Below are 11,112 nucleotides of genomic sequence, written 5' to 3' on the forward strand. Positions count from 1 at the left end.
AATCTGATGACAGTATTTTAAGGATAACAGATGATTTCCTAAAAGTAAGGCTGATGACAAATATAGGAGGGATATTATCAATTAATGGCATGTTTTTATAAAGATTTTATCAAAACAATCTTGGTAAAAAATTAGCCATTCTCTCTATAAAGGAATGTTATAGAGAGAATGATATAGCAATATCTCAAGAGCAATGTCCTTTCAAAAATTTAACAGATATCTTCTATATTACATGTTCTCTAAGTAGCTATTGCAGTTATCCCTCACTTATTCCACATTTATGTGGAAAATATACTTCTCTGAAGCCCAGCTGGGAGACAGAAAATAAAGGAAGCAAGGCATGTGATTAGCCTAAATCCAAACTCAGGCCTTTCCCGTGAGTGATGGTTCAGAGGAAAAGACAAATAACACGTTGGCTCAGTGAAAAAAAATGCATGAATAAGCCTATAGATGCACTTATTTTAAAGAGAGTTGTAATAAACTTGCAGATTGATTTTCCCAGTCATCAGGAAATGAGAAGAAGCAGTTTAGAAGGAACTAAAGGAATCAGACGACTGTGAGGGACAGACATACTGACAGCTGATCAAAAAAAAGTGGGGGAGGGACAGCTGAGTACTGGTACTGAAGGACTATGGCACGAAGACCTAAGAGCAAAGAAAGGCACCTCTGTTTGAGATCACCATGAACACAGTGCATGTTTCTCAAACTGCAGTCCCTGGACCAGCGTCAGGATCACTGGGAAATGTAAATGCAAATACTCAGGCCTCACCTCAGATCTACTCAGTCGGAAACTCTGAGGGTGGAGCTTGACACTCGAATAAACTGTCCAGTGATTCTGGTGCCCACCACCCTGTGAGGTCCCCTGGTGGTTAGGTCCTCTCAATCCAGAGGGCATCGCTGTGTTTCAACACAGTGAGATGGGTGTTCATGACTTGGATCATAGTGAAAAAGTTACTTTATACTTGTTCTCCCTGCTTGTGCTCTCTCTCTTTCTCACTCTCACTCTCGGACAAATAATTAAATAAAATCTTTTAAAAATTTTAAAAAAAAGGTGGATTTCAGATCCTTGAGAAAGACATTTCTGGGTTGTAAAACTGGCGAAAGGCCGCTTGAAAGATTTACACCTCAAAGGGGCAGAGTAAAGGATATACAATAACAAGTTTTCTGAAGTAAGTGCTCTTGGAAAAGGCAGATCCCGGAGCTTAGAGTCAGGAAGAAGCCTGTCTAAAGTTAATCAAGCTAAAGGGTACTTTAAAGCCATCTTGGTCAAGACCTGTGAGAAAATAGCAGCAAACTCATTTTTTTATGATTCACAAAACATGTGCCAAAGTGTTCTTGTTTCACTGGATTTCCTCATAAGACTGATAACAATTTTATTTATTCAGGAAAAAAACTGTGAATCAGGCAGCAGAATTTATGTTCCCCTGTGTGATGCCCCCTCGTCTTCTTGGGACACAGTGAGATCTATATTGAGTAGAGCACATAATCTCTCATCCTAAATGACCTGCCACAGAAATTACCTGTGAGTTCAAACACTGGCTACTAAGACCTGAAAACAACAATCTTTGGATGTTACCAACGAAGAGGAAGGATTCTGTAATGGAAATCAAAGTGCTTTCACTGCAGCCTCTCAGAAACTCCTTCAAGGGGGAAGCTAATAAAATGTAAAAGCCATATCAAAGAGGAAATTGAGTAAAGAAGCTGAAGAAAAATCTCACTCTTCTCCTAAGCTACCAAACCCTTCCTGGGTTTACTTTCCTCCTTACCAGGCCCCTTGATCAATCAACTCAGTAACATCTACCAGCTTCTTTCGTTCACTTAGCTCCTTGTCCTAAATCTTAACCCTACCCTACCAATCCCTAAACTAGTAGTAACTCAGCAATTTACTTTCTCTACCATCCCTGCTATGAAGTTGAGCACTATTGGAGAAATCTCAAAACTTAATCTACTGGCAGTAATTCATAGGTTAAGTTTCTGTAGACAGAATAATGGCCTCCACAAAGATACTCAAATCCCTCCCCCCCAGAATCTGGGAATATGTGACCTTACATGGAAAAAGGAACTTTGCAGATGTGATTAAATTAAAGATCTCAATATTCAGAGATTATCCTGGATTATCTAAGGGAGCCCAATGTCAAGATCAAAGGAAAAGAACAGACCTAGAGAGATGGGGTGATGAGCTTTGAAGAAGGAGGAAGAGGCCATGAAACCAAACAAGACAGGTGTCCTCTAGAGAGCTGGAAAAGGCAAGGATACAAATTCTCCCCTGGATCCTCCAGAAGAAACACAGCACTGCAAATACCTTGATTCTAGTCCCACAAGACTCATTTTGGATTTCTGAAATCAGATCCTCAAGGCAATAAACATGTGGCATTCCCCTGTGGCTGCCAGCGACAGGGGGCAGATCCTAGTGCTTGGTGGCCAATGCCATCTCCTGGCCACACAGCAGACATCGTGACCAAGGAGGTACTGTTGAATGCAAGGTGGTACTCCTGCACTAGGAGGGCATCAACCTTTCTGGCAATTTCTACAGAAACAAGGGCAGGCCCGTTCAGGTGTGCTGCCCCATGAGACCACTTGAATCCAGGCTGCCCTGCACCACCTCTAGGTGTTTGACGGGATCCCGTCACCTTATGACAAGTAAAAGTGGATGGTAGATCCTGCTGCTCTTGAGTCTGTGCCTCTGAGGCCTAGGTGAAAGTAGGCCTACCTATCCAGTGCTAGGAGGTTGGCTGAGTGTACCAGGGGGTGACAGCCACCCTGGAAGAGAAGAGGAAGGAGAAAGCCAAGATCCATTACCAGGAGGAAAAAACCCAGCTCATGAGGCTATGGAAACAAGACCAAAAAAACACAAAAAACCCATGGAGAAGAAAATTGATAAACACACGCAGGTATTTATTAAGACCCATGGACTCCTGGCCTGAGCATGATAAACACTGTTTATTCTTCATGCTTGGCCTGGCCTCCCTTTTCCATCCCTGCCCTGGATGGGGGGCAGGGGGGGGAATCCAGGGGCAGCCATCCAGGTGTCAAGGCAGCGTGGGCCTTAGAGAGCTGAAGCACAAAAGGGGCCTTGGTCACTGCTTCTGTTTAAAAAAGAACAGTCTTCTGCAAATGTACTTCAAATGTACTTCAAACAGCTCTAACAGTTGCACAGACAAAATTGGTCTCTGATATACTAGTTCACGAGAGAGTTTTAGAAAATGGAGAGTAAGGACAACCAGTTACTTTAGCTTTGGTATTTGCCGAGCAAGCTAGAAAACTAATTGGAACAAGGCATCTGTTTCAGCTTCCCACATGTCGGGTACTATACACCGCAGCTGTCAGGGAGAGTGCTGGGGGGGGGGGCAGTGGGAGCCTGGGGTTGCACATTCACAGTCGTAGACTGGGCACGCACACCATACAGGCGTTACCCTGCTGCTTCCCTGTATTGTGTGATCAGAATTGAACACGTTATTTCAAAGTAAATGAATCAACTGTGTTGGGTTAAGCCAACTTAGTTTGTAGTAATATGTTCTGCTGGCAGTAGAAAACGGATAGTTTCCAACCCCAGGTGGGTCTTCAAACCTTCAGGAATTGTGATGGAGAGACTTCAAAGACCACTGCTTTCGGTTCCTTTCCTCCCTATACGTGCCTGCTGCTCAAGATTTCAACAGGTGCGATCTCTTTGCCTTCCCCTTAAGTCTGGGCTGGCTTCTTCATTTGTGTTGACCAACAGAGAGAGACGCAAGGGACACTCTGCCAGTTCTGGCCCCACCCTTTCAGCAGCTTTTTGCTTTCTCCCTCTTGGTGGCCAGCGACCATGAAGGAAGTCTGACAGTCCTGAGACCACTGTGCTGGGAGGAAGCCCGAGCTGTTCCAGGCATCCTGCATCCCAGCTGAGACACCACATACAGGAGCGCAGGAACCATCTTGGATTGTCTAGCTGACACCGTATGAAGAACTGCCCAACTGAGCCTAGCTCATATTTCAGAATCATAAATCATACATGGCAGCTTTTTAAGCCACTAAGTTTGGGGTGGTTTTTTACCAAGCAAGAAATAGCTGAAACAAAAATATTTCGCACATGCCATTAGTCAACTTCTTCTCCCATTCCCTTCCCTCTCTGCAGATCATCTTCCCCCCTATTTTAGAGAAATTCTGGTCCCTCCAGCATATTTTCCATTGGTTTCAAGCCTAATCTCCCCTCCCATATCTGTAGCCACATTGATTTTCTGGTCTTTCTTAGAATTACCCTCCTGATTTAATCCCATCCTGCATCTCAAAGTTTCAATCTTTCTGCAGATTCACTGTCATTCTCCAAGGGCTCCTTTCTTCAGGTGGTACACACACCCAGGTAGATCCCCATCCTTTTCCTTATAGCTCCAAGTTATTGCTCTCCTTTTTTGTCCAAACTTTTTTTTTTTTTTTAAAGATTTTATTTATTTATTTGACAGAGATAGAGACAGCCAGTGAGAGAGGGAACACAAGCAGGGGGAGTGGGAGAGGAAGAAGCAGGCTCACAGCAGAGGAGCCTGATGTGGGGCTCGATCCCATAACGCCGGGATCACGCCCTGAGCCGAAGGCAGACGCTTAACCGCTGTGCCACCCAGGCGCCCCCCAAACTTTTTTAAGAAGAGTTTGCACATGTCATGCTGACATTGAACACTCAGTCAGGTAGTGAGCTAAACCAGCAGAAGGACCTAATAAGGGTTGATCAGAGGCAACAGTGTATGGGGAGTGGGGCAGAGGGGACTGGGGGGGAGGTCTATTATTTAAACAGAATCCAGCTGCCAACACCAGTAAGTAAAGGTGGGTTTGTGGCAAGTAGTGGCAGAGGGAGAGGACAAATTTGCAGGGTTAAATGTATCGTACAGGCTGGGTGCAAGTCCCAGGCAAGAAATAGGGAGGGCACTCAGTCCAGCCAGACTAGGAGAAGGTGCAAGGTTGGGGCCTCGATTATTCGGCTGTGTATGGCTGCTCTTGCTCAGGTGGACAAACAGGCCACTTCCTCACAGAAAGACTTGCCTGCTCCAGAATTTTCTATTCAGTGGTGAGGGCTCCAACTCTATATACTTAACGGATTATACTCAGAGAACAATTAATGCTTAGATACCTACCAACAAAGTAACAATTCCAAATAAAGTAACATTGAGGTCAAATTACCACATTAATTATTTCAAATTATTTTTCCCTGCAGAGATATTCACCTTGGACTATATGTAACTAAAAATCTGCAAACCAGCTTTCCCAAAATAATAAATGAACAACATTTTTGCATTCTACCAGTAGGGTGAAATTGTAAAGAGCACCCGCCTTGGAATCAGACTGTGCGGTATACAGAAGAGGACACACACATACCAAAACAACAGTCCATGTCTTAATGCTGGAAACGGTGAAGATGTTATCTTATGTAGCAAGGGGAAATTAAAGTTGCAGAAGGAATTAAGATTGCTAGTCAGCTGACCTTAACATAGGTAGAGTACCCTAGTTTATAGGGAGGCCATTTTATCACAAGGGCCCTTCAAAGTTTCTGAGGAAGACAAAGGAGGAGGTAAGAGTGGTGCAGTGTGAGCACCCAACTTGCCTTTGCTGGCTCTGAAGTTGGAGGAACGGGGCCAGGAGTCAAGGAAGGCAGGAACTCTAGAAGCTGGAGAAAGCCCAGGAACATCCTTCCCTAGAGCCATGCTTTTAGTGCAGTGAGACCTTCATCAGACTCGTGACTTACAGAAATATAAGGAAGAAACGTGTCATTTGAGCTGCTAAATCTGTGACACTTTGTTAATAGCAGCAATAGAAAACTAACAGTGACCACATCATTCAAATCCTGACTATCATTTACCACCAGTGGACTTAGGGGATATTACTTAATTTTTCTACTCTTATTTAAAATAAGACTGATGAAATGAGATGAGATAATACATTAAATATTTAGAGTAATGTCAGACACACAGCAAGTGCTCAATGCTAAGTGTTGTTATTGTTATTTCATTGTTGTTTTTTATTTACCTTTCTCTTTAATTTTTGTCACCAGGTTTTACCTGAGACACATACTCCAAATATGTTTTTCCTGTATCCACTTAAAGAGCACAAGGCCCACGCCTGCTAAAGGATTAATACCCCTGAAGCCCTGAATTGCCTGGTGTACCTTCTTAGAGTGCATTGTTTTTAGCTTTGAACATCTAACTCATCTTGCTTGTCCCTATCTTGCCAGAACAAGCCGTACTAACACCATTTTTTAAAAAGAACTTTGCTACTTCTTGAAGACTTAATTGCAGTGTTGCTGGTTGATGAGTTTGCATTTTAAACCGAGACCTTGAAATAAACACAGTCATTTCAGTTCTTGATACAACACAGAGAAAGTGCATCCTCTGATTAGCCTGTTGCCTTAGGACTGCACCATGACAATGGGATAAAATTAGCCACACTTGCCAATGACCTGATTCCCATTACAGATTTTGGCAGTTTCTGAACTCTACATTCTTTCTGAAGTATATTGTATTTGATATATTTAGGGTGTTTACAGTACATCTAGCCATTTTATTTGAAAAATATAATGTGTTTGCGGTATTTGATTAACTTAAATAATTTACATTTTCACAAGACAAAAATTTTGTTATACGCATAACTTTATTTTTACTAAGTTCTGGGATCCCCTAAGAGAACACAATCTTCAACAACATCCATCCTCATGCCTACAAAGCATGAATTAGGGTCTTGCTTTAGTCTGAAGAGTCCCACCCTCTTACTCTCAATAGTTAACAATAGGAGCCCTTTTTCTTAGCATTGACAGAAATATACATAAAAAGTATCAAAGAACATTGTTTGGACAAAGGTTTTTGGGATGCCTGGGTCATGATCCCAGGATCCTGAGATCAAGTCCCACATGGGGCTCCTTGCTCAGTGGGGAGCCTTCTTCACCCTCTGCCTGCCAGTCCCCCTGCTTGTGCTCTTTCTTCCTCTCTCTCTCTTTCTCTGACAAATAAATAAAATCTTAAAAAAAGAAAGAAAGGTTTTAGTGATGTACCACATCTTTGGTAATTTCAACAGTTGGTGAAAGAGAATGGATTGAGCTTCCTTGTTTGTGAATAATTCATTCTTTCAACAATGTTCAAGTATTTATTAAGTTCATACAATGTCCCAGGAATTAAGAAACTCTCCCAAAATCTAAATAGTGGATTGTTTAGGAATATACATATGTATATGTGTGATTAAATGGATTTTAAAGCCCACAGAATTCAAAATACTACCACCTCTAGGGGAGGTAGGGAGACAGGAAGGGTGAGGATTACACAGGTAGTCCCACTGGTATGGATGTGTGGGAGTTCTGGAATGGACGGTAGATCCTCAGGTGTTCATTCTCTTATTGTGTTTTACAACATACACATACTTCACTTACATTCTTAGAATGGGATAATAATACTAGCCTTATAGGACTGTGGGGAAGATTAATTAACATATAACAGTAAATCCTACTACTGTGCCGGTGGGAAGCGAAACTGGTACAGCATCTGAGGACAGATACATGGCAACATCCATCACATAAAGTTGACATATCCTTTGAACAAGAAATCCCACTTCAGCAAGTTTGTCAGTCTCACACCATTATGAAATGACAATACATGCATGGTTGTTTATTATAGGATTATAATTACAGAGGCTTAGAGATTAGCTAAATACACAGAAAAAATGCACATCCATACAATAGAAAATTATAAAACTATAAAAAGTGAGGAAGTTCTTTGTGTATGCATATGGAGTGATCTTTAGGGTAACTTGTTCAGTGAAAAACCAAGGTATGAAAAGAAAAGTATGAAATATACCACAATTTTTAAAAGACTAAAAATTTCAAAAGATTTTAAAAGTTTTTTTTAAGAAAAAATATTAGTTTAATATTCATGAAATATTTCTCTAAGGATACTAAAGATTGTATCACTTTGGTGACCTTTGAGGAGGGAAACAGGAGGACTCAGGGAGGGAAGGGCAGGCACCCTGCATACCCTTCTGGACCTTTCAAATTTTGAAACAACAAATACATCACCTATTTGATAAAGCTGAATGAATGGATGGATGGATAAATGGATGAACCACAATATCTGGCATAAAATAAATGCTAAAAAAACTCTCAGCTTTCATTCCCTGCTTCTCTCCACCTAAATTATCTTAGAACTAAATGTATAAATTTTAACCTTTACTAATTTCACCCAACAATTTCAAAAATTCAGTTCTTTAGTTTAAGTAAAATAAATGGTAAGTCTGCCATTTAAAAAAGTCCATATTTCCCTATGGCTTCAATTACAGAAAATGAAATAGAACATTTTATCCTTCAGCAGGTTCTGATTCTTTAAAAAAAAAAACAACAACACACAAAGGCCAATTTAAGCCCAAAGTGAACTCAAGGACATTAGAAATGAGAGAACAAGCTCAAACACTTCTGTACCTCCTTCCCCAAAGGGAACAAGGTGAACTCTCTTCCTGCAGAGCCTGAGCCACGTTATCCTTTGAATTCAGCCTCCTCTCCCACCTGACCTTTACAGCCACTTTCAAGCAGCAAAAAGAAATTCCCTGATTGAAGCACGAATGAGGAAAGAAATGTCCCAGGAAAGGGAAGAGGCCAACAAAGCTACACATTCAATAACCCAAGTAGTTGGGAGGACAAAGTAATTTGACTTAATTAACTTTTCCATTTTTCTATATGATTAAAGCAATCCCTATTACCTACAACTCAGTATCCTTCACCTCTGTGTTCCTTGGACCATTTTTAGAATCCTTTTGGAGTCTTAAAATACTAGAATAGGTTTGAGCTCAGGTGGTATTTCCTATTTCAATTCTCAGATTACCTCCCTCTTCGGTACCTTCCCACCTTCAATGGTTGGTTCTTCAAAAAAAATAGATTGCGATATCATCACTTGTTTTTTCTTTTGATTTCATTTACTACATCCATCACACTTTTGCTTTTGTTTAATCATGAAAATATGCATAAGGCTATAGAGATGTACGTGACATAGAACAATGAAAAAGTAAATAATAACCCCAGACAAGAGTGCTGAGGTGAAGCAGTGCAGTCTGCCATAAAAGTCAAAAGAATGAGGAGAACAGTAGGTGCAATAGGCCCATAAAGGAGGAAGTCATTGTGGTCTGAAAGGACTGGAAAGATTCTTCCTTAAGGAAGAAGCTCTGTTGGGTACTAGAGAATTTGGACAATGGAATAAAGAGGTGAAGATATCCCAGGTGGGAGAAACTGTGAGTGAAGGTATGGAGAATGAAAAATCTAAACCACATTCAATTAAAAAATTTTTTAAATTAATTTATTAAAATAAAAATGAACCATAGTCAGCCAGGAGTTGTCAGTTTGGGGCAGTATTTCCCAAAGTGTGCACCAGGTAACATTGGAGGTACTAAAAGATTTTAGATGATACAAGGAAAATCATTTTATATTTTAACTTTTTTTTTTTTAAGAGAGAGAGAGAGATGGGGAGCGGGAGAGGGAGAAGGAGAGACAGAATCTCAAGCAGACTCCACACTTGGCATGGAGCCTGATGCAGGGCTCAAACTCATGACCCTGAGATCATGAACTAAGCCTGAATCAAGAGTCAGACGCTTAACTGACTGGGCCACCCAGGCACCCCTATAGCTGTGTTATTTTGAGCAAGTCAGTTAACCTTTTGCAATTAAGTTTTCTCATTTATAAAATGAAGAAATTAAATTAGATCATTGGTTACCAATTTGGGGGGGATTCTATGAACTACTAAAGTTTCAAAGAAATCTGAGAGCAAAGCCACAAGATGGAAGGAGACTGGATCCCTGAGTGAATGTAATGTCCCCTATATTCAGATTTTACTTGAGGAAGATATGAACTTTATTGGGTTAATCGATTGATATCTGGGGATTATAGCAGCTGTCATTACTTACTGTAAGTCACATACCAATAAAGACATTTTTAAAATACCATTTCCTATCACAAAGAAAGGACATTTTAACATCAAAATTATAGGAAGCATACAATCTTAGAAACTGGAACAGTCCTTCAGATTGAAAAGCTAGCTTCCTGAAAAATTCATTGCCTTGCAGTTGCTTTTTCTTATTTCATCATGAATGCATGAAAACTTCATTATAAACAGTCACTGGCCCTTGAACGAGCATTGAACTTTAGGACAGATGATTCTCCACTCAGTCAGAACTCAAGGCTGAATTCACCTGCTCAAATAAAGTTGTCAAGAAGCAGCCTCTCTCCATCTCCTGTCTCTGCCATCCTGTGTTGCTTCATTTCCAACAGGGTAAATTCTCATGGTGGGCTTCATTCCTCTAAGGCTAACATGAGCATAGTTCCAGGTCTAGAGGGGAGAAAAGCCTTCTTCCTATTGTTTCGTGAAAAGTGCCAGCATCAGTTCTGCTCAGATCAGCTTGGGTCATGTGCTCACCACCAACCAAATACTGCAGCCGAGAGGCCTGAATGGGCTACCTAGCCATGTCTGGGTCACATCCAGGGCTGTGTCCCCAAGGAAAGACATGGGTGTTCTATTACCCAAAGATAAGAGAATAAGCTCCATGGGGCCAAAACTGCAGATACTACAACTTCCAATGACTCTCCAGCACTGAAATCCAGTTTATAACTGGGGCAATCTGATGTGAAGAAGCTTACAGAATATCCTAGGAGCCCTTGGTATTCTTCATAGCTGGGTGCCATAACGCTGCAGACGACCTTAAGCAAGGATGCTGCCCAGCTTTTCAGTGGGATTTAAAAAAAGGTGGGAGGGGCGCCTGGGTGGCACAGCGGTTAGGCGTCTGCCTTCGGCTCAGGGCGTGATCCCAGCGTTCTGGGATCGAGCCCCACATCAGGCTCTTCCGCTATGAGCCTGCTTCTTCCTCTCCCACTCCCCCTGCTTGTGTTCCCTCTCTCGCTGGCTGTCTCTATCTCTGTCAAATAAACAAATAAAAAAAAATAAAATCTTTAAAAAAAAAAAAAAAAAGGTGGGGGAGGGGTGCCTGGGTGTCCCAGTTGGTTAAGGGTCAGATTCTTGGTTTCGGCTCAGATCGTGATCTCAGGGCTGTAAGATTGAGCCCCATGGAGCCCAGGGCTCGGTGCTCAGTGGGGAGTCTGCTTGAGATTCTCCTTCTCTCCCTTTCCCTCTG

The 11,112-nt window shown here is 41.6% G+C and overlaps 1 pseudogene; it reads left to right on the forward strand.

Annotated features, from left to right (window-relative positions):
- The first annotated feature begins 2,365 nt into the window (after positions 1-2,365).
- On the forward strand, positions 2,366-2,924 carry LOC109490281 (annotated as a pseudogene).
- Positions 2,925-11,112: the final 8,188 nt, after the last annotated feature.

Source organism: Ailuropoda melanoleuca, chromosome 3 (genome assembly GCF_002007445.2).
Source record: "Ailuropoda melanoleuca isolate Jingjing chromosome 3, ASM200744v2, whole genome shotgun sequence".
Classification (NCBI taxonomy): Eukaryota; Metazoa; Chordata; class Mammalia; order Carnivora; family Ursidae; genus Ailuropoda; species Ailuropoda melanoleuca.